The sequence below is a fragment of the Nyctereutes procyonoides genome, unplaced genomic scaffold (assembly GCF_905146905.1).
Source record: "Nyctereutes procyonoides isolate TBG_1078 unplaced genomic scaffold, NYPRO_anot_genome, whole genome shotgun sequence".
Classification (NCBI taxonomy): domain Eukaryota; kingdom Metazoa; phylum Chordata; class Mammalia; order Carnivora; family Canidae; genus Nyctereutes; species Nyctereutes procyonoides.
In genome coordinates, this window is record NW_026575052.1 from 25,735,546 (window position 1) to 25,759,150 (window position 23,605).

The 23,605-nt window shown below is 49.8% G+C and overlaps 1 protein-coding gene and 1 long non-coding RNA gene across 3 annotated transcripts in view; one reads left to right on the top strand and one right to left on the bottom strand.

Moving 5' to 3' along the window:
- Positions 1 to 23,605, top strand: part of GNAO1 (G protein subunit alpha o1) — a 175,086-nt gene that overhangs the window by 96,663 nt on the left and 54,818 nt on the right. The gene's annotated exons all lie outside the window — the stretch shown is intronic.
- On the bottom strand, positions 4,517 to 9,549 carry LOC129513853 (uncharacterized). The gene is made up of 3 exons (XR_008665312.1): positions 9,343 to 9,549; positions 8,946 to 9,124; positions 4,517 to 4,845 (listed from the first exon to the last, which is right to left on the bottom strand). It is a non-coding gene; the product is annotated as an uncharacterized LOC129513853 (long non-coding RNA).

Consider the following 23,605-nt stretch of genomic DNA (forward strand, 5'->3'; position numbering starts at 1 on the left):
GCTTTCCCTCTCTAGGCCTGTTTCTCCTTCTCTCTCCCACCTCTTGTCTCCCTCCTCCTTCCTCTCCTCTCTGCCTGTGAGAGGTTCTCTCTCATCCCCTCCCTCCATCTCTCCTTCCCCCAACCTCCTTTCTCTCACTCTCTCCCCCTCCCTCCCTCCACACACTGCTCCCCCCCCACCCACTCATTATCATGTAAATTGTCTTAACCTTTGGAGCTGGGCTCTCCCCCTCCTGCTTCTTCTGTTTTCAGCCTTGGGCCTTCATCTGCATCACAAAAGTGGAGAAACTGGTCTGGTGAAACTGGCCTGAACCCAGACGCTAGAAGAAAGGCTGGGGGAAAACGGACAATAACAGGATTAGAAGGTTCACTTGGACCAGTGGGGGGATGGGGAAATAGTCCCTTGTTAATAGATTTTATCACACAAATACATATGAGTAACCTTTATGTGCATGTTTCTGGATACTCACGTGTGTAACATACATTGTAAACTAATAGGGCAGTGAGAAGAAGTAATGCCTTGAACTTGCAGGAGGCATTGTTCAGTTGAAAATATTCTCATTTTCATTTGTTCACCATTTGTACATGTGCTTATTTCTCTCATCAAATTATAAACTCCTTGAGGACAATATAGGTCTTTAGTACAATGCCTGATACAAGTATTAGATACTGTGTTCATATCCCAGCTATACCACCAGCTCTATGGCTCTGGGTAAATTATTGAACCTCCTCAGTGCTCAGTGTTTGTGTCTTTAAAATGGGCATAATCCCAATACCTTCTTCATTCATCTGCTCTAACATTAAGTGAGATAATGCTGCAACGTGCTCAGGATAGTGCCTGACGCATAGAAAGTTCTCAACACATACTAACTCTTGCTCTTTTATTTTGTTTAAAATTATTGATAAAATCTTGATGAATTATCTTCCCAGCAACTTAGTGAGGCGTGGGTACAGTTTTATCTGCATTTTGCGTGTTAGAAACAGAGGCACAAGGCACTTAATTGGCTGCACAAGGTGGTTGACCTAAACAGGACTGAAGATTGGTGCTGGTTGGCATGGCTGCCAGGTGCTCTTCTATTCCACCAAGGGGCTTCATTAGAACTGCCCCCCACCCCCGAGATAATGGCAGCTCTTTGGGGAGGCTGAATCACATTTCATACTTGGTTTCCAGAATGTCATTGGATCTCCTCTGGTAAAGGAAATATTGACATTTAAGTCACACCATGGAGCTCAGAACTTTTTTTAAATCCAGGAAATATTGTGGCACATTCACCCTGTAGTGTGCATGAATTCTGAAACGAGCAAAAACAAGACTGCTCTCCGGCCTGTGTCTGCCTGAGTTCCCCCGGGGCCTGGAGAAACCTCAGTGGTGGTTGTCAGATCTGATGGGGGTCAGGGGTGGTGACGGATAAAGGCCTAAGTGCATCCGAGCCCATACTTGAGGCCTGGAACAAGTTTCTGCTGGACAGCAGCATGCACACCTATCACATGCTGCATACCCAGGCTCTCCAGCTACACCAGCCCAGGCCGAGTCCTGCTCTGACCTTTTGCCTGCGCAGATTGGTAGAGTTGGAAACTCCTCCATTCGAGACCATCTAAAGTCTACTGTTCCATTTTGCAGATGCGGCAAAATAGGCCCCATCTGGCCCAAACAGGAAAGGGACTTACTCAAGGGATAATACGGCATACCCAGGACTAGGACTCCAGGATCCCGGAATCATGGTTCACTTCTCTTTCCATCTGACCAGTCTGCCTCAGATGATCCAGCCAATGTGGGGCCTCATTTTCCTTCATTTGGTTGGTCAGTTAATAGTCTCACAAATACTTACCAAGCACTTACTTCTTGGCAGACCATGTGTAGGATGGCAGAGTTGATCCAAAGATAAAAAGATGTAAGGGCTCCCAAACTTGGGCAGAGATCATGTCCTGGGATGAGAAGGTAGACTTTGTGATTTCTGAGGCCTCAAGCAGCTCTGGCTTTCCAGCTCTGCCAGACTAAATGCAGCCAGGTCGGCCCCCTCCCTGTGGTCCAAAAGCCAGATGAGGCCCCAGGCTCCAGATCTAAGACAGGCACCTGTTGTCTAAGCCCTGCCATAAGGAACCCCAGATCTGGCTACTGGAACCTTGGGCCAGGGTTGGAGCATGTCTGTCTGCATATTTCCCACATCACTGTGTTCAGTGCAGAGCGGGGATCAGTGGATAGCCGAATTCATGAGTGATTCTGTTCATCCAACATGTGTGTGCCCTTGGGCCAACTGCTGGGCTGGGTGCTAGGGGTATGCCTGTTAACAGGACAGACACACCCTGCCCTGCAGAGACAGACACATCCATGGAGGAGGGAACAAACGATATGGAACACATTTCTTTTCATGCCTCCACCTCCTCATTGTTGAGAACAAAGGTGGTTGGAGCAGCCTCCTGCTTTCCCCTATTTATTCGTCCATGCAGGTATGCTATGCATGTAGTGGTGGGTCAGACTCAGTCCCTGACCCCAAGCGGCACTGGCAAGGCAGACACTTGAGTAGTCACCGCTTTTTATTTTCCTGGAAGCACAACAGTATGAGCTCTGTGAGGCAAGTGATGATGATGGAGGTGTAGTAACTGACCTATCTCAGTGGGCAGGCTGAAAATTGCATGAGTCAATAGGCACAAACTCCTAGAGCAGGGCCTGGCACACAGTAGGTGCTCACAACAGGTGAATTAATATTGGGATCCTGTGCCTTGAAGCAAGGTGACAACTACACTAGGTTTTAAAGGTTGCTTAGGCACAGGCAGGTGAAGGGAAGGAGGCAGGCAGGCCTTCTGGGCAGAGGGTGGCAGCGGGAGCTAAATAAAGGGATATGCCAGGGCCCTGAGAACACACAGGGGGCGGGCACTGCTCTTGCTTAGGTTCTGTCCTGTTGTCAGCTGTGCATCTTAGAGAAATGGTGGGGAAGCCAGAGCAAGCTCAAACAAGCCACTTTGTACATGATCGGCATTTAATGAAGAGATGCTGCTGAGGGAAAGATGAAGTTTCTTGGCTGAGCTTTGGAGTTTGCTAAGGACTTTGTCGAAAACTTTTTCCTGAATGTTGACAAAATGCTAAGCCACCCCCGTCTTAGTAAGTCCAGTGTTGAGAACACACCATGGGTCTCGCTTTTTGACAGAGGATCCCCCTGAACCCCAGGGTCCTCTCTGTGGACAAGGGGCACTGTGGTCCAGGCCCAGGGATGAAGGACATTCCTATAGGAGGCTGGGCTCCATATGTTGCCCCAGGGCATTCTGAAGGAACTGCTTTGGGGATTGAGTTTTTAGAAAATAGTCTACCAGGAGAAAGCCCACATTTGTCCTGCTCTGAAGCCCTTGACCCCAAGACACCTGGTCAAGTACGAACGCGGTTCCTGAGCTTGTTCTTGGTGAAGCCTGGAACAGACTGCCCTCAGAGTGAGGGAGGTGTTTTACGTTTTGGATTTCGGGTAGTTGTGTGCTCTTAACTATAAATGCTAAGTGCCTGAGCAAGTCACTCCAGGTTTCACTTAAGTTAGCATGTATTTGGCTGCGAGGGAAAAATCCCCTCCCCAGCAGTAGGGACAGCCAGGGCTGCTGGGTGGCTGTGCAGGCCCAGGGCCCAGGTCGGCGCTCCGTGGCTTTCTGGGTGCTTTGGTTCCAAGATGGCAGGAAACACACCTCATCACAAGGAGGCTAGAGGCAGGCAGAAGAAGCAGAGCAGCCTGACTTCTGACTCCACCTTGGCCTAGCAGTAGGAGAACTGAAGAAAGCAAAACTGGCCTTTTTGGCCATTCTAGTGGGACATACAGGCCAGAGAGCATTTTGGGAACAGCACAGGGGACTACTCCTGAGGGCAGCCATGAGAATTAGCTCCATGAAAGGGGTGCGCCGAGGTGATGGGAGGCACAGCGCAGAGTCCTGGGGTGACAGTGAGTGCTCTGGGGGATGGGGACTCCGAGGTGGTAGCAGAGGTGGGGCTTAGTTTCTTCTCTGGTTTTTGCCTTGGTCTTAGTCCTACTGTCTTAGTCTCCTCAGGCTGATATAACAACAGTACTGTAGATTTAAACAACAAAAATGTGTTTCTCACCATTTTGGAGTTTGGGAAGTCCCAGATCAGCAGATGAGACCCACTTCCTGGCTCCTGGACAACTGTCTCCTCACTGGGTCCTCACATGGCAGAAGGGCTCGGGGAGCTCTGTGGGCTCATCACCTCTCACGGACCCTCCTCCTAATATCATTACACCAGGGATTAGGTTTCAACACAGGAATTTGCAGGGGGGCAGAGACACAAACATCCAGTCTATAGCACCACCGTAGCTCAGAAAGTCGATGTTCGGGATCCCTGGGTGACGCAGCGGTTTGGCGCCTGCCTTTGGCCCAGGGCGCGATCCTGGAGACCCGGGATCGAATCCCACGTCAGGCTCCCGGTGCGTGGAGCCTGCTTCTCCCTCTGCCTGTGTCTCTGCCTCTCTCTCTCTCTCTGTGACTATCATAAATAAAAAAAATAAAAAAAAAAAGAAAGTCGATGTTGTCCCCCGTGGCACCAAAGACAAAAAAGCAGCTGGTGGCAGGTGAATTCTGGCAGTGCAGACCTGGTGGCAGAAGTCCGGGGGAAGAACATCCATCCAGATGATCCTGGAGCAGACTCCCCGGGCAGAGCACAGTAGTCAGGCACCCTCAGCCCCACCCTTCCCCAGCACCCCAACTTCTGGCTCCTCAGGTGTGGCCGAGGCCACAGCCAGCCCTGGCCCCCATCTGGCCCCAATGTCCCTTCCGTGCCATGTCAAGTAGAGCGGTGTTAAGGCTGGGCCTCTGTAGTCTTTGTCCATTCACATGTTCATTGCTTGTAGAAAGGGGCCTGGGATTTTAAAAGAAAGAAAAGGAAAAGAAAGCGTAAATGGGAGAACCCACAGGAACAAAATGCAGTAAACAGTCAGTGAAAGCCACAGGCTATGATGCTTGCACTTGCACGCACTCTTTCTCTCTGTGTCTCTCTTGCGCCAGCTTACTCCCCTCCTCCCTGCAAGCCCCTAATTACTCTGCTCTGATAAACATTCCAGAGCCTCAGAATTGACAAGGATCTCCACTAATGGCCCTTCCCATGGGTGTCCAGGAGGCCCTCTATGTTACAGCCCTTCCCGTGTCTATTTGGCCACCCTACAGGGGGAACTGCTAGCTTCTTCTTTGTAGAGGTATCCTTGATACATTCTTCAGGCTCAGCATCATTGTTTTAAAGGGGCTAGCGAGCTCACAAGGAGTCCTCCCCGCCTCTGTAGATGGCAAAGAATGGCTCAGAGAGGCTTGCCTGGCCAGTGCCAATTTTGTGAGATTCCTGGCATATTGAATTCCCAAGTCAAGATCATGAAATTGTGGTATAGTTTAAATGTCTATGCCTAGCAATTAATACCTTGGACCCACCACAAATACAATGCCATATAGTTGTGCCACCTAAAAAGCAGCTACAAGACTTATGCATTAATTCACAGGGCAGTGCCAGCTGTGTGGTCCCATCTGTGGTAGATCATAGGGGAAGGCTTTGTGATGAGTGATGTCACCTTTTACTACAGAGGTCTCTCCCTGACTAGGTCTATTAATTACCTCCCTTGCTCCAAGACCCAAATTTGAGCCCTTTGTGAACATGTGGTCCCTTCCTGGTGACCCAATACACCGCAGAGGAGCCTGTTTGCTGAAATCCAACTCATTGGTAGGTGTCAGGGATAGAGAAAGGGGTTATTGTTGAGGCAGCAGCACCATGTGGAGGAGACTAGGAGTCACAGGCCAGATGGGGATGGCCAAGGTGGCATCTGGGTCTCTACCCAGCTCAGAGGCCCTGCTCATTTGGAGATGGGGGCTAAAGCAGGGGCAGGAGGTTTGCAGGTAGTACCACACACGGGGGCGGGAGTGGCTTCACAACATGTTTTACTCAGTTTCCCCCTCCTTCGTATTACTTGCAAGGCAACTGACAGTGGTCCGGTATCACTGCCAAAGGCCCTTCTTTGGACAAGTTAGGACTCTTTTGGTCACAAGTATAGAAGGCAGCATCAAACAGACTTATGAAAAAAAATCACCTGGCTCAGGGATTAAGTCTAGAGGTACAGCTGCAGGTGAGACTTGATTCAGCAGTTCTGATGACATCCCTAGCTTTTCCTCATTTCCCCGCTCTGTCCCATTGTGTGGTCTTCACTGTGGGCTCCACAAAATGGGACATACAGAGACATGGCACACCTTATAGGCTCTTCCCTGAATAGCTCCCTAAGGCCGAGGAGTCCCTCTCTCTCGGTGGCCCTGTTGGATCACATGCCCATCCCTTAACCACTCACTGTGACCAGAGTTTACCAGGGGCTAGAGCCGGGCCTTGGAGTCAGAGAGACATGACCTTGAGTCCTAGCTTTGCCTTTCACTGCATTGGACTGCAGGCTGGTCACCTGGCTCAGTGTCCCTCAGATTCCTCATCTAAAAAGTGAGAATAATAGTACCACATGTTTACAGGGTTGTTCTGGTTAAAAGATAGAATGCAGATGAAGAGCTAAGCAAAGTGCCTAGCACCTGGAAAGTGTTCAATAAACATTTTCATTTTCCTCTTAACTCTACTTCACTGCTTGTCTGGTGAAGAGCCAGGACTAGAAGCCTGGACATGACAAGTGTTTCAAAATTGGGGTGAAGAGTGAGTGCCAAGGCCTCTGAAACTACTGCAGGTCAAAGAGAGGGCCTCACCCCTCACCTCTGCAAAAGGGACCTGTTGGTTCTGGTTCTGACTCCAGGCTGGGAGATAGGCACTCCAGCCCCTGCCCTCTTGCTGGGTTTGCAAGAGGGACCTGAGGAGCATCAGCTCCTGAACCGGAGCCCAGCAAGGCCTGAGAGAGAAGCCGAAAGAGGGAGAGACAGGAGAGAAGAAGCAGGGTCACAGAGAGAAGGAGGAGAGGCAGACAGTTCTAGATGCCAGAGAAGTACATGAGGTGTTTCTTCATGAGTGGAAGGGTTACCCCATCAGGTATCCCAGAGTCAGTGGGGTGATTAGCACAGTGCTCAGCAGCTGCTTATACATTTATGTTGGGGCTGCCTTGGCCCTGTGAGCGTCATTCCAAAAGCATACCCCCTCCCCAGGCCCTGCAGGTGCAAATGTCTTCTCCCTCTCCTATGTGCCCACATCTATCTCTTTTTCATTCACCCATCCATTCATTTGAGAAATGTGTGTTGTGGCTATGTCTGTGCTGTCAGTGTGCCAAGCCCGGGCACCCAGTGGTGAGCAGAAACAGGCAGGAGTGCTACTGTCCTAGAGCTCAGCCTGGGGAAATATGGACACTCCTTAGACCTCTAAAGAGCCGAGAGCATCCTGGCTGCAGGCCCATTCTGGCCTGTGCTAGAGGACAAGGTATCTGACAAAGAGCTGCAGGGACTGGCATAAGTGAAGCAAACATGAGCACGAGAGAAGAGGCAGGACATTGCAGGCAGATGGAATAGCATGTACAAAGGCCCTGAGGTGAGGAGTCCTGGCCAAGTGTATGGGTCTGGAAGGAGGCCAGTGTGGCTGATGCCCAAAGGTCGAGGGGGCAGAGGGGTAAGAAATGAGGCTGAAGAAGGAGCCAGGGGGCCTGCCAGACGAAAGGAGCTTCTCGAGGAATTTTGGCTTTGTTCCTAGCTCAGAAGGAAGGCACTGAAGGTTTTCCCCTGTGGCTCCCGGGTGGAAAATGGATAGGTGGTGGCAAGAATGGCACCAGGGAGAGGAGCAGAGAGGCTACTGTGGGGATCCAGGGAGAGAGAGGGACACAGTCTGTCCCAAGAAAGGACTGGGCCTCACTCTGGTTCTGCCTACCATCCATCTGACATGAAACCCTGTGCCATATTGCCCCGCTGGACCACAGACTCCTCCAGGCACACCGCCTGGCTTGGAGCCTGCCTTCATTCCCTCAAGCCCCTGCCCTTGGACTCTGTTTCCTCATCAGGAAACTAGAGATAATTCCATAATTATGATAACAAATAACCATGGACAGGGAGCCCTTGCGCTGCAGTGTGCTCCTGCAAACATGGCATGAACATGTTACTTCCACCAACGCCCACAGGCCCTTCTGGCTCAGACAGGGAGCTCACGTCACCCAGCACAAGTGCTAGCAGGCCAAGTTCCCTCCTTCGTCTCTTCTGAGGCAGCCCAGGAGCAGCTGACAGCTCCTTGAGGAGCTGTGGACCAAGAGCGTTCACACACCCAGACTGCCCTCCCTCCCCCAGTATCTCTGGTCCGAGGTCCCCAGGGTGCAGTCCTGAAATAGCTCACTGCCAAATTAGGTCCAGCGTTTCCAGCTCTGTGGGCGCCTCCCCTCCCTTCCCAGCCCTCCGTCTTGCTTCCTTTCTCCTTCCTGCCACACTTCCCTGCGTGGTGCCCGGACCAGCTGGTTCCCCTGATGACAACTGGCCAAGGAAGGGAAGGAGCTCTCTGGGCCCAGGGAGCCTGCTGGGGGCTCTGCGCCTGCGTACCTAGATGGTGACTAGGCTTGACTAGTCAGGGTTACCCCTGACCTGACTCCCAGATTCTGCCCTCCCCAGGACAGGGTCCAGGGGCTCTGGCCTGCAGCAAGGACCCTGAGGGTGACCTCCCTGACTTGTGCGTCCTCTCGTGGAGAATGACCTGCACCTCCTCGAAGTGAAGCTCTGGGTGTGGTGGGCAAAGAGGGCATAGGGGTCAGACAGGTACAGATTTAAAACTGGATCCTCCTTTTTCAGCTCTATGATGTCAGGCAGCTTCTCATCTACCCTAAACCTCAGTTTTCTCATCTGTAAGAAGGAAATAATGCCAGTGTGTATTTCAGGGGCACCTGGTTGGCTCAGTTGGTAGAGTGTGTGACTCTTGATCTCAGGATGGTGAGTTCAAGACCCAGGTTGTGGGTATAGATTACTTTAAAAAATATCTTAAAACAAAACAAAACAAAACAAAAATAGCGTATTTCAGTCAGAATACAGGCTTACCTGCTGCAACCAAGACCCCAAATAATAGTGACATATGTAAGAGAAAGACGTTTCTCTCTTGCCTCAGCTGCCCATATGTGACACAGGATCAGGCCCTTCTGTCCACAGCTGAGATGCTCTGTCCCCTTCAGGATCACTGCTTCCATTTCAGATCGGAGAGGTGTCTCCAGCTACCACTTCTAGCCAGCAGCAGGGGGCAGAAAAAGAGAGGGGTTACATCATCGAAGGCCTTCACCATTAGGCCGTGGAGGATAGCTTCTCCGTGGCATGGGCCAAGAGTTGTCAAGCTGTGGAAGAGTCCATGCCGAGCAGCGTTCCACTATCACTGCATAGTGGGCAGGATGGTGCACGTCCTCGCTAGTGCTTGTTGCTTCCTGTCAGTTTGCTTCAGACTTACCTTTCATCCAAAGACCAGCAGTTCTTCCCTGACCCAGAGCGTCAGAGTGTCAGACACCCCTCCGTGGGGCAAGCCTCCCTCCACAGCACCGGTCTCTGCCTTGCCCAGTGCCTCCAGCCGCTCCTCAGGGACCCATGCTTCCCTTCACTGGGCCTCTCTCTCCCTTGTGGTCTGTGATGGCCCTACGAGAGTGGAATCACAGCTTTCTTAGTGAGCACTTGCTGTGAATGCACGATTTGGTGCTAGAAGAATCATTGACACTCTTCCAGCCTGGGACTCCTCAGGCAGTATTCCCATAAGGTGATCGAGCAAAACACGTTTTTCTTGTCGACTAAGTTTGGGAACGTGGACTACATCTCCTCTTGGGAAAGCACAGCGTACAGTCCAGTGTCAAAGACATTCTGCACCCTGCAGAAAGGACTCTTGTTGATGTGCGTCTTGTCCAGAGTTTCTCAATCCTTTTTTGAGTCATCTGATTAAGTTATGTAACCATTCCCTGGGACCTGCGTTCTTGCTCAGGTCCTTGCTTTTACAGAAAGGGAGACAGAGGCGCAGTGGGAGGAGAGGCTGGTGTAAGATCACATCACAGGTCATGGCAGAGCTGCTTTCCAGACCAGGGGTTTTCTTCGACTTGCACACGTCTCTCCTGTCCTCATGGGAAGCAAGAGCCACACTCTCACTTTCCAGGGACTGCTTCAGATCTTTCTTCCCTGCTCCATAGTCCCCATCCCACACCTCTGCTACGTATCTGGTCTCCCCAAACACTAGGAGGGCAGGGCCATTGCCCTGTGCTGCCGTTGCTTCTGCTGGTGGGACACAGGACCTCTGTGACCAAGAGTGAAACAGCATACGTTGGGCCGGTGGTCTCGTCCTTGCCATCCCTGAATCAGAGTGGGTCCAAGGTTATCCCTCTAAGACTCCACCCTCACCTGCACTCTGCTTGTGCCCAGAAGCATGGAGAAGGGCAGCCCTGGGCACCTCTGTAAGCTGATAATGCTTGCCCTGTGCCTGTACTGTTCTGACCACTGTCTCCATGTGAACTCATTTGGTCTTTGTCTTGCCCCTGTGAGGGCATCCCGTTTCTTGGTGGGACCCCCCAAGTAATATAGATTCCATTACTGTCCTCATTCTACAGATGAGAAAAACTGACATTCAGAGGGAGGAACTAACAGTGAAGCCCAAGGTCCCACTGCTGTGGAGCAGGTGCAAACTCAGGCAGTCTGAACCAGAATGTGTGCTTTTAACTGGTCTAATGAGGATGTGGGCCCATGTGCTCCATCTGGGCTTCCCCACCAGGAAGATCATGGGGAGCCATGGTCTGAGGCCAGGCTCTGAACTGTGTACATAGATGGGCAGTGAATCCAAGAAAACCGGGAAAGGACCAGCCTTAGCTAGCCATGGACTCAGACGCCATGCCGGGGTCACTCAGCCTGCTGGCAGATGAGGCCAAGGTGCTGACAGAGCAACTGTTCCGTACCCTGCACTGACTCCTGGGCCTTGCCAGCCACAGGGGTGAGTGGGCGAGAAGACTGCTCCAGTGTCACCCTCTGAAGCATGCCCAGAGCATATCCATGGGCTCCAAGTCCTAGAAGTTTTCAAGCTGGGCAGGGAAAGGAGAATCAGGCTTCACCTCTGCAAGAAAGAGTGGGGAAGATAGGAAATGCATCACCACCAGCCACCACCCAGCTCAAGAGGGAGAATAGCTGGTGTGGGGCCAGTCTAATTCTCTGTGACTCTGACATCCCAAGGGTCAGGAGCCCAGTCTGCCTGGGATTCCCCAGGAGCGCAGCAAGGAGGGCCTGGGGTCTTAATCACTCGAGGATCCTTCTCAAGCCAGAGGCATGCCAGGCCTCAGCTCCTGGCAGAAGAACACGGACCCTTGACAGAAAAGCCTGGTTCCTGGCCTGGCCCCTCTCCTGGCTGGCTGTGTGATCTCAAACAACTCCCTTATTCTGCAGGGCTATACAGAAGAACCAGATGGCCTCTAAGATCTCCTGTCCACCTCCTCCCCCAAGTTAGTTCTATAAATTCTAAACAGTTCTATAAATTCTCCTGGCAGAGCTTGCTAAGGTTAGGTGATTGCCAGCACAAGGCTCTTTCCTCGTATCCAAGAGAAAGAGCTGCAGAGTTGCAAAAGCAGGACATGGGTGGAAGTTGAAGGCTGACTTCTCTCAAGGTGGGAATTGCTGTCAGTGGCAGAGGCAGCCCTGCCCCGGTGGGGGCTTTCCATAAGCACCCAGGGCCTGCTGCTTGGGGTGGGGACCAGGGTACCTCTGTAAGGATGGATGAGGTCCCAGCCCCACGAGAGCCCCAGTAGGACCGGCACTGTATAAGCCACTGAGCCGTGGGGATGAAGCCACTAAGTCAGGCAGAAAAACACTGTCAAGTGTGACCACTGCTGTGTCTGTGTCAAGGGTAACCATGTTGCGGGGCGGCAGGGGCAGACCAAGGGCGGGGTAAAGCTGTCAGTTTGGTTCTGATCAATCTGGAAGGCTCCCTGGGTGTTGGGGAGAGGGAAGGTAGATTTCCGGAGCTGCTTGCTTGATGAGAAGTAGACGGCAGCGCATACGGGGCGGGTCCAGGGTAGGGGTGTGACACCAGGGAGGCCCCTGGGCATTGTCATAAACAGTTGGCACACATGTCATTGACAGACTCACACACCCCAAACCCAGAGCACATGGGCAGGTGTGCCATGGTGCTCAGAGCAGTGGTAAGTGCTGCTGCTGCTGCCCTCAGGCCCATCTAGCACCCCACCTGCCCCACTCAAGCTCCCAAGAGTCTCCTCACCAGCACTCAGCCTGTCCTGCCCCTCAGAGTCTGTGCTCTGTGCCACAGCTAGCAGGAACTTCTACAAATGCATAGCCAAAGGGCACCTGGGTGGCTCAGTCAGTTAAGTGTCTGCCTTTAGCTTAGGTCCCCACGTGGGGCTCCCTGTTTGGTGGAGAATCTACTTCTCCTTCTCCCTCTGCCCGGCCCCCCGCCGTCTTGTGCTTGCTATCTCTCTCTCTCTCTCTCTCTCTCTCTCTCTCACACACACACACACACACACACACACACAAACACACACACGCACAATCACTCTTGCTCACTCTTACACTCTTATTCCCTCTCAAATGAATAAATAAAATCTTAAACAAACAAATGCAAAGCTAATCCTCTGTTTACCAGCGCTCTGCACTATTGGCCCTCAAAATGAGCCCTGCCAGCCTTGGGTTTGTGCTCCTGCCACAGGATCTGCTTCTCATGTCTTAAATGCTGCAACTTCATGGCTCCAGAACCCCTGTGGGAGATGCTGTCTCCTACTTCTGTTCACCCCACCCATCCCTACCACCTGCACCCCACCTCCTTAGACTTGGGATCTACGTCACCTCTGGGAATCCTTGCCTGACCAGCCCCACTCCCTCCCCCAGATCAAGCCAGGCCTTTTTGTCTTGATGCTCTCAGGGCCCTTGGCCCCTTCATGACCTCATCACATTTGTAAATGTTTGTGTGTAGAATATTTGACCCCCTGCTAGACCACAGAGAAGGGCCAGTGCCTGTATGACTACAAGTGGAATCAGTACCCAGCACCCAGCATAGCGCCTGGGCCAGAGCAGGTAGGTGCTCAGTTAAACTCTACTCCATAAACAGAGTTACTTGCCTATGGTGTGCTGAGTTGTCTGCTAGGGTCAGAATGTACATATCTCTGGTCCACCCCACCTTCCAAAACTGAAAGGCCACTCCTTACCAATGTCTCTGTTGAGCCCAGGAAACAGCTACAGGCAGGCTCTTCCCTACCCAACCCTCTTGGTGCTCCAGCCTCAGGAAGCAACTGTCACAGAGTCAACAGTCCCTGCAGACACCGTGAACCCTGCAGGCTTGGTGGAGTCAGAGTGTCAGGCAGCCATCTTCCTCCCCAAGCCATGGCCTGAGAAGAGTCTCAGGATGGGGTGAGTTCTGGATTTTAGGCCCAGCTTTACTAGTGGCTAGCTAGCTGTGTGGTCCTATGAAAACCTCAGAATGCATGCTCTGACTGGGTCTCTTGGCCAGCTGACTGTGTTGATCCTGAGGCTCCTGGGGCCATGGCATCCTCAGATGTACAGGGAGATGGCTTCCCATGAGTATAACCAAAAGTGAGTATCCCATGGAGTGTCACCAAAAGAGCCAGCCAGAATTAGGTACATACACTCCATGTACCTGAATTCCCCATAGCACCGAAAAGTCCTGAGTTGGGGTTATAAGAACCCCCAGAATGTTGGGTGAGAGTATGGAGACTGTGCTATGGGGGAGCCAGAGGCCCTGGTGGCCCTGGAGCTCCCTATTGTCACTACCTAGGCCTGGACATTTCTCTATCCTTCCTCCAATGTTTACAGAGCACATGCAAGTGCCAGGCTGGCAGCAGACAAATCCATGTACATGGGGGCTCACAGACTTGTCACCTCCATTCCAGCACCGAGCATAGTGTTCAGGCGCACACGCTGTACAGCTAGCCTGCCTTCTCACAGAGCACAGTGCTGCTGCTCGCCAGTGGTGTGGCCTGGGGGAAATTGCCATCCACTCTGTTCTCCTTTTTCCTTAACTATCATCTACCTTGTGCGTGGCACAGTGTGAAGGGCTCGGCCAGTTGCCCAACATGTTAGTACAAAAAGCTCCTTATTCGTCTGCTCAGGCTGCCATAATGAAACATAGACTGGGTAGGTCAAAAAACAAATTTCTTTTCTCACAGTCCTGGAGGCAGGAAGTCTGAGGTCAAGGAGAGCTCTCTCCCTAACCTGAAGATGGCGACCTTCTCACTATGTCCCCACATGGTCTTTCCTAGGTACATGCCCACAGAGAGGGAGAGAAAGCTCTCTGATAAGGACGCTAATCCTATCAAATCAGGGCCCTACCCTTATGATCTCATTTAACCTCAATCATTTCTTCACTCCAAATGCAGCCACACTGAGAGCTAGGGCTTTGACATAGGAATCTTGGGTGGATACATATATTCAGTCTATAGACTCTAAGACTTAGCCTTTATGATCTACTACGCTGATTTGACTCTCAATGATAAACTTACCTGCATGTATATAGCCTTTACCAATTACACAACTCCGTGGTGAGCCCCCTCTAAGGGCAGAAACCCTGTGTTTTGCAGCTCCAAGCTCTGGGCTTGGCACAAAAGTAAATCCCTGTCAGTTCTGACATCTTTTCCCTAATGACCAAGGATGTTGAGTATTTTTTGTCATATCTTCTTGGTTATTTATATATATTCTTTGGAGAAATTGTCTCTTAAAACCTTTGCCCATTTTTCAGTTAGATTATCTTATTGTTGAGTTTTAAGAGTTCTTTATGTATTCTCAGTACTAGTCCCTTCTCAGATACATGATTTACAGATAGTTTCTCCTGTTCCATGGGTTGTCTTTCCCCATCCTCAATGGTGTCCTTTGACATCCTGCCCACTTCTGCCCCTGCCCCCTCATTTGGGCCTCCATCTCCTTTCTGGGCCTGCTCCTCTTTCTTGTGTTCTCCTCTGGGAACTTGCACTCCTGGGGCTATGGGAACTGGTTCTTACCTGTTTCGTGGACATTCTCTCCCAGTGTCACCAATACGTTCTCACCCTGCCAGCAGCCTGACCTGTACCCAGACTGTTGTTGTCCTTGGGTTTGGGGGGTTCTGAGGCTGTGTGCTGAGCTGTGCCCACAGCCCCACAGCATGAGTGTGGACAAGGGGAGAGTAGACCACCATACACTGCCCACTGCCTCCTCAGTGCTTTGCATGCATCCCCAGAATAGTGTCAAAAGACACTAGTATTTTCTCAACCCTGTGGATAAAATAGATTTGCCATCCAGGACTGTACCATATGTGCCTGCCTCGTGGGCAACAAGTCCCCCTATCCTCTTTAGTTAGTGTCTACTCTGGGAGGGTCCCGGGGCTGTTCAGAAATACTAGAGAAAGTATAGGTACTATCCCAGGACTACATCCCAATACAGTAGCTACAGAAGTTCCTTGACACTTCAGAAAATGCCTGACTTCACCTGCTGGGACAAACCACTCCACAATCTCAATAGCTAAACATAGGAAAGGATTGTTTCTTGTTCACATCACGGTCAGATGTCAGAGGTGGAGGGGTATGCTAGCCACACGGTGAAGAGCCAGCTCCTTCTCTCTGATCAGTGGCTTTGCTAGGCCCTCGGGGCCTTCTGCTGGACACATTGAAGGTTATGAGAGAATGTTTTGGGGGTCAGGCCATACATCATTGGCCAGAACTTGGTCCCTTGGTCATACCTAATGCCAGGAGATCTGGGAAATGTCCGGCTATGATCTCACAAAGAAAAGTCAAAATGCTCTTGACCATAGGAAGCATCTGGCCTGGGGCTCAGATGTGAATTTGAGCCAGATAGCTTCTAGCTCCTTAAAGCACTGCCTCCAATGTGGTGAGAGGTCCATTTTTGTGGCTCCTTTGGCCCCGTTACCTGCCCCACGCTGGGGCCTGGCTGAGAGGTTAAAGAGCGTTGATTGTCTGGGACATGAGGGAGCAAAGCTTCAAGCTCACTTGGTGGCAATTGTGGTCTGGTGTCCCCTTGTTGTCCTGTCTCCTTTATCCCAACTCCATAAACATGGGCTGTCTTGGTGCTGGCATGCATGACAGCTCTGGGGCTTGGACCCCACGTGCTGTGTGCCAGCGTTCTAAGGACTTCTTTTCTATCAATGTTTCTCTGGCTTGACATACATACTTTGGTGAGTAGAAGATTAGGTAATACATGTAAACCTTTTATTTTTACTTTTGAGGTTATGTGTTTATGATAATGTGTTTTAGAAGAAAATTACTGACGTAAGACCCATAACTTTGCATAAATTGTCACTCAAAATGAAGCTAATTTGGGGGCTCTACTGATACGGGGGAGAAGTGGCCACATGAATGATTGAATTTGGGAACTTTGTATGGGATGAAAAGGCTCAGCTGCCAGTCTACCCTGATGAAATATGGTGCAGTGCTCACTGTCTGTATGACCTCACTTGTATCCATTTCCCTCCTCTGTAGCATGTCTGCATAATAAATATATGGGGGTAGGGAGGTTAGGGTGTCAAATGATACATACTATCTGCTCACTAGGTACTGGTTACTAATGTTAGTTACTGGGAAAAACTGCATCACATCATTTAACTATGCCAATAGTTCTGTGATAGGTGTTATTAATGCCATTTTATAGATGAACAAAGAAAAGCTAGCTAAGTCACTTGTCCAAAGAGCAGCAGAGCCAGGCTCTGACCCTGGCATGCCTCACTCCAAAGCTGGGCTCTCCAAGGGGAGTTCCGTTACAGTCCTGGCTCTGGGGCTCACTTAGGGGGCCACTTGGAACAGGCCACATCCCTCTCTGAGCCCCAGGCTTCCCATGTGTATGGGGCAGGGGACCAGCTTAGTGCTTTGTGCAGGACCCAGCCTGCAGAACTTAAGGACTCACATCAAGCACTGCAGAAGCCTTTGCTTTAAAAACAAAACAAAACAAAAAACAGAAAAGATAAAAACTAGACAGAATGTGATTAGATGCATACAAGCTTTGGCCCTCTCAGATCATCTTCCTGGCTCTGGAGTCTCACTGCCGTCTTTCTCCAAACACCTCAATATTTCGTTGTGACCAGGCTGCAGAATCACCCCAGAAACAGACCACCATTTGTTTATCTGTTCATCTGTTGATGGACATCTGAGTTATTTTCTTTCTGGGGCTAATATGAATAATGCTGCAAGGGGGCACCTAGGTGGCTTTGTCAGTCGAGTGTCCGACTTCAGCTCAGGTCATGATCCCCAGGGATTGAGCCTCTCTTTGGGCTCCCTGCTCAGCAGAGAGCCTACTTCTCCCTCCGCCTCCTTCTCCAGCTCATGTACACGGCACCCACTTGCTCAATCTCTCTGTCTCAAATAAAATCTCTAAAAAAAAAAAAAAAAAGAATAATGCTGCCCAAAATATTGATGTGAGGTTTTTGTTGTAAACATGTTCTTATTTTCTCTTGGTAAATATCTAGGAGTGGAACTGCTGGATCATGTGGTAGGGATATGTGAACCATATACAAATCTTTCAAACTGTGGTCCAACGTGGTTGTACTGTTTAAAACTCCGTGAGCAACGTAGGAGAGCTCCTGCCGTGCTGCACCATCATTGACACTTGGAATTGTCAGCGCTTTTCATTTTAGCTCTTCTAGTCTGGATGTTTGGTATTTCACTGTGATTTTGATTTACATTTCCTGATGACGGATGATATTTAGTGCCTTTTAATGTGCTTTTTGGCCATTCATATATCCTCTTTTGTAAAGTATCAGTTCAAATCTTTTATTCTTTCCTTTTAATGGGTTGTTTGTCTTCTTATTACGGACTTCTAAGAGTTTTTTAAAAATATGTCCTGGATCCAGGTTCTCTGTCAGATACACGTATTGTGAATATTTTCTCCAGAGCATGGCTTGCCGTTGCGATGAACATTTTTAAACGGATGAGTGACTGTTGATTTGTAGACTCTCAACTTCCATCTCTAGCCCATACCACCCTTTATTTTTTTTTTAAGATTTTATTTATTTATTCATGAGAGACACACACACACAGAGAGGCAGAGACACAGGAAGAGGTAGAAGCAGGCTCCAAGCAGGGAGCTTGATGTGGAACTTGGTCCCGGGTCTCCAGGATCCTACCCTGGGCTGAAGGCAGGCACTAAACTGCTGAGCCACCCAGGGATCCCCCCATACCACCCTCTTGAATGTTGGCAACCCCTTTACTAATTATTTCTGTCTGGCTTTGGGATAGTTTTATCTGCAGGTGAGGATGTGGATCTGCATTAGGGCCTGTGCTTGCAACTCTGGAATCAGACGATCTGAGGTCCTAGGCCCAGTCCCGTGGCTTCTGAGTGGGTGGATCCTTCACCTCTGCTCTCTACATTTTGCTTTTCTGGCTTGTAAAATGGCAACAGTAAATCCATGTCTCCACAGCTGATGTGAAGATTAAAAGACATGATAATTGTAAAGCACCTAGTGAGAGCACACAAAAGCCCAGTTGTGCCTGTTAGCTCATGTCACTGAGACCTCTCAGCACCCAACCCGAGTGACCCCAGCCCCTGCAAAACTGGCAACATAAAGGAGCCTTCTTCTACCTTCTTTTGTCCTTTAACATAAAACATTATGTTGCTTTCAGGGGTATACCACAGTGATCCAATATATGTATGTATTGTTACCTTCCTTCTTTATACTGAACATACCACCTTCCTCCCTGTTACTCAGGCCAAAAACCTTGGATTTCCTGTCCACTCACTTCCTGTTCCAGAATGGCTCCTGAATCATCTTCTTTGTCTCTCTGTACAGGCCTCTGCCCCAGTCAGGCCTCTTCCTTCTCTCCAGTGCTCTTAGAGTAACTCCTTACCAAGACAGTCCCCCTGACTTCTGTCGACCCCATCTTGCACTCTGCATGCCACAGCCACCAATTGCTAAAGACTTCCTTTCTGACCCAGGAACCCGGGGCTCCTGGGGTGCCTGTTTGGGGGAGACCACTTTGTAAGGGCAAGGCTCAGTTGTCACTAGCCTCTTCCCTAGTTATAAATAACAGGCTCTATTCTTAGCCCACCAGCCGTTAGTTCTCCTCCCCTACCTTCCAGATCCTCCGTCAGGGACCTTGGCTGTCCTTCTTGGAGACAGGCCATTCCTTGGCCTTTGGCAGGACCCATTCCTTCAAGACGTGATCAGAAAATTCAATTATAAAACCAATTACCGATTTCCTGAGCTTTACAAAGAAGACAAGAAAGTTTGATTAAGTTTGAATTCCTTTTTGGCAGATTGCCAGCCAAGGCCAAATGGGCTTGTGGGAGATTCTTGTTGTTGATCATGTTTTGTTTTGTGGCTATACTCTTAGAGTGGGGGGGGGGGGTACATGGGTTCCCCCCACCACTTGCTGAATGGCTGTTCCCTGTTGTGATGCAGGAGATGTAAATCCCCCAAAGACTCGTTGCTAGGGTGACAGGCTCCGGAACTGAGCTCAGCTAAACAAAGTCCTTCAGCTCTGAAGGGAGCAACATTTGTTTCCCTTGTGGAGTCCAGTTATAGCGGCCTCAACAAAGCTGCCTTCAAGGACGCCCGCATGAACAGGGATCCAGAAGTGGCTCACTGGTCACTTTAGAGTAGCTTCAGCAGTGTGGTTGAGCTCTGTCTGTTTCCAGCGCCTACCCAAGGGTCCCACAGATATGGAGGTCTAGGATCCAAAGGTCAAAAGATCATGCCTCTCCCCAGGGAGTCACTTCTCCCCAGTACCTGCCTGCAGCCTGCTGGGCCCAGGCAGCGAGGACCCTGGGCAGGTAGGGATTGGAAAGCAAACCTTTTGTCCCCAGCCAAAGCACCTTGGTTTTTCAGGGGCGCCTGGAAAATCGAATAGAACCTGTGCTAGAAGCTGGCTGAGGCTCCAGGTCTGGTCCTGGGACCCAGGTTCCTTTGCTAGGAATAAAATGAGCATCTCCCAGTTCTTTGGAAGCTGTAAATCATCCCAGAACTCTTCCTACAAGAGGCATATTATCCAAAAAGTGGTGATGGAGCTCCACTCAACAGTGTCTCCCCCAAGCCTGAAATGCCCCAGTTAGAGATGGAGCTTTTTGGGTTTTAAAGTCTTTTAGGTCTCTAGGAATCCTGGCTAAAGTACTAAAACCCTTGGTTGGAGAATCACCTTCCAGTGATGATTAGCCTTTTGGCCATCTGAGAAAACAGCCTTGGGAGTAGGATATGTGATTCCTTGTACTTGAGGTGAGATCAGATAAATTCCCCCTGCCTCCCAGCTTAATTGAGGCCAGGCCCAAAAGTCACCCTTCTAATGTCTATGTGACCTACACCTCACAAGGCACTCACACCTTGCCCTTTGTCCATACAGCAGCCTCACTAGCCAGCCCGAGGCAGCGAGGCTCACTGGCCTTGCCCAGCATGATAAGTCCAGATCCTGAACTTAGACCTGGGGCTTCTGAGTCCAACCCAACCCTCTTTCTTTTGCACACACAGCCTCCAGCTGCATTGAAGCCATGGGCGCAGTGCACCCACTATGTCTGATCGGCTTGTTTGTTTGTTTTTACAAGGTGAGAATTTTTTCCAAGTTTTGAATTTGAGGGCTTTTTTTTTTTTCTCTCTCTTTTTTTTTTTTTAAATGAAACTGTTACAGCTTCCTGGTGGAGTTGTAATTAGGAAATCCTGGGTTAGTCAGCTAGGCAGAATTGACAAATAACCAGGTGGTGCTGGATAGAGTACTTTTTCCCTCCTTAAAATTCCAAGTTTTACCAAATTGAGGGGAAGGAGTTGTGATGAGGAAAATGTGTGCAGCTGTGCTGATTCCCTCCTTAATGTACAACCAGACAATAAAAATGCCATCTTTGTGTGGGGTGATATTCTAGATGTGCAGACAGGAGGTAGCAGTGGAGAGGTGGGGAGAAACGGGAAGGAGGAACCCAGACTGGGGTCTGGGCTTTGTCAAGAAGGGTATTAGTAGCCCAGCCGGAAGCAAGCGCCCGGATAGGCCCCACTGTCACTCTGTTCAGCCTGCACTTCTGAGTGACAGTGGTGACGGCAGGGCAGTGACCAACTACCCCATAAATGGAACTTTGTCCCAGACCCTGTCATTTCTGGTTTTAGTGTAACTGACATGCTTCATTTTAATAGTGACATATCTATTTTAATACAAATCCAAAAGATAGGTAGCCCCTTCAGCTCATGATGGCCAAGACACTAGAAGGCCAGAGTCGGGACTTAAGTTTTTTCAGAAGTGAGTCAAGTAAAAATAACAGTGTGCACTGAAGGGGGAGTACACAGATAAGGCAGGAGTTCTGAAAGCAGAGCAGAGAGGATTGAAGTCTGGGAATGCTCACCTGCCCAGCAGAGCTAGTTGAGTCTGCGATCCTGCTCATTTTACAGATAAGGAGACCTAGGCTCATAAAGGGTGAGTGACTTGCCCATGGTCACACAGCTGATAAATGACAGAGACCAGGACCAAGCCCCAGGCCTGCCTGACTCCACAGGCAGGTCACCAGTCCCAGGGTGGCTCAGAGCACATAGCCCTGGGGAACATTGTCATCTTCAGTCCTGAGGTGAAGCCCCTTTCTGGGGCTTCTGCTGGAGAAGGAAGGCTTTTCTGGCTCTTTACTGAAAGGTTAATGGAGGTGAATCCCACTTTGGGGAAGTGGGGCCCTTGGTCTGCTTCCTCCAATCAGCATCTATTTCTCTCAAATAAAAGCCTTTTCAGGAAGAGCCCGGTGTGGCACTGCATGTGACTGTCAGAGCTACAACTGCCAAGCAGTCACTGTGTGGCCTGTCCTGGGCCTCCGGCTCTGCCCCAGCCAGGTCCTCCCTTTCTTCCGCTTCCCTTCCTCCCCGGCCCCTCCGAGCTCTTCCTTTTCTTCTTTCATTCTTGTCTCTGAATCACTTTTTCCAATAAGCTATCAGTATATCAAATAACCCCCTGAATGATTTCAGAAAGCCTCCTCCTGGTAAGTGAAGCCTTGGAGTTGGAAACACATTTGTATTTATGTGGGACCAGGACTTCAGAACATTATTAAATTTGCATGGGGAGGTGGCAGAGGAGCCTCTTCAATGCACCATAGATGGTGAGGGACCAGCATCTTCCACAGGATGGGGATCATCACACAGGCAACTTTGCCAGGCTTTTGCTCCACTGGGAGAAATCAGCCCCATTTACCAGGCATCCGGGAGGGGCCCCGCCCCAGACCATCAGAACAACTCTTGTGGCTTAGACACCACTTGGATTCCTGTGTTTTATGATAGGCCAGGTTCCTAATCAGGGATTCTGGGACTGTAACCCCCAAAATAAAAGGAAAGTTGGGGTGTGTGTGTGTGTGTGTGTATGTGTGTGTGCACGCGCACATGTACATCTGATGTGTAGTCCCGGGTGTGGTTTTGTGTATGTTTGGCTAAGAGAAAGCCTCAAGCTTTCTCAAAGCCCCCTCAAAGGGGCCACCTATAATCCTGAAAAGGTACCATTAAAAGACCACTATGTGTCAGCAGGCAGGCTACTAGCTGAAGACTTTGAGAAGAGTAAATTTCAATCTCATGGAAATTAGAGCTCAGAAAAGAAAAACAATTAAGGAGAACAGCCAGACTGTGGTCTCACAATGCAAAGGATATAAAGAAAGCAGGTGCAGTAAATGGGTGCCTGCTTCAAGTTAAGGTGGTAACCACCTGGCTTCTGCTGGCTGCTCACCATGTGTCCGGCAGTGTTCTAAAAGGCTTATATTCAACCCTGTTTTTTATATTTAAAAGAGTATCTTTTAAAACAAACTTTTATATAAATAGGTCTGAAAATCATACCCCTGCTTTTGGCCCAGCAGACCTTGATGGAGCAGATGGCGTGTTTGTGGCAGTACCATAGGCGTTCTTGTTTTCTTGGACTGCTTCAGGGCGGTCACTTGAACCACCAATGAGAGGAGTTCTACTTAAACCTCATTTTACAAATTGGGGACTGACCCATCGCCCACTAACTTGTCAGGGTTCCCAGTGAGTGCTAGCATTTGTTCCAGAAACCTGACCTTTGCCACTAGTGGTCTTCCAAGGTGCTAGTTCTCACCAGCTCACTCGCCGCCCCAGTGGTTCTGTCTCAGCCGAGTGCAAGATCAATCCCCTTAGACTTCCAGGAGCTCTGATCTCAGCCTCTGTGGCCGTATGAACACAGGCCAGCCAATGCTGCTGCAAGTGATGGCAGTGGTTAACAGTATCAGAACTATGGTGATCTAGAAAATGGAGCTTAGGCCCACCTAAACAGTAGAGTTGATTGAGGGCTTTCCATTTCAAGTCCCCAGAAATATTGCTGGACCATGTAACACACTTCCTTAAGTCTGTTGGGGTGACTTGGATGTGCTTTTGAGGATCCAGGCTCTTAGAGAAGAGGTGTGGTAGGTCCAAAAGCACAGGCTTTGGGAATCAGGATGATCTAGAGACACCCCCCAGCTCTAACTCCAGCTCGGGGACCTCTTAGACTTCATTCTCCTTTGTCTTGCTCTCAGTTGCTTTTCCAGGGGATGAAGAGGGCACAGGAGGCAGAGCCATTTGTCTGTTGACTCTCTTAAGCACTTATCATACAGGTGGGCGATTTTTTTCCACTATTGTTTTGTATGTGCATGTGTATAAAGAGAGAGTGGGAAAAAAAGAGAGAGAGATTGGCAGCATTTTTTGTTTTTTTTTTTTTTTTTTTTTTTTAATTTGGCTGTTGTGATTTTTTTGTTTTGTTTCAGGGAGTTTTTAGCTAAACTCCTGACTTAAACTTGTTTTACCGTGCATTTCTTCCAAG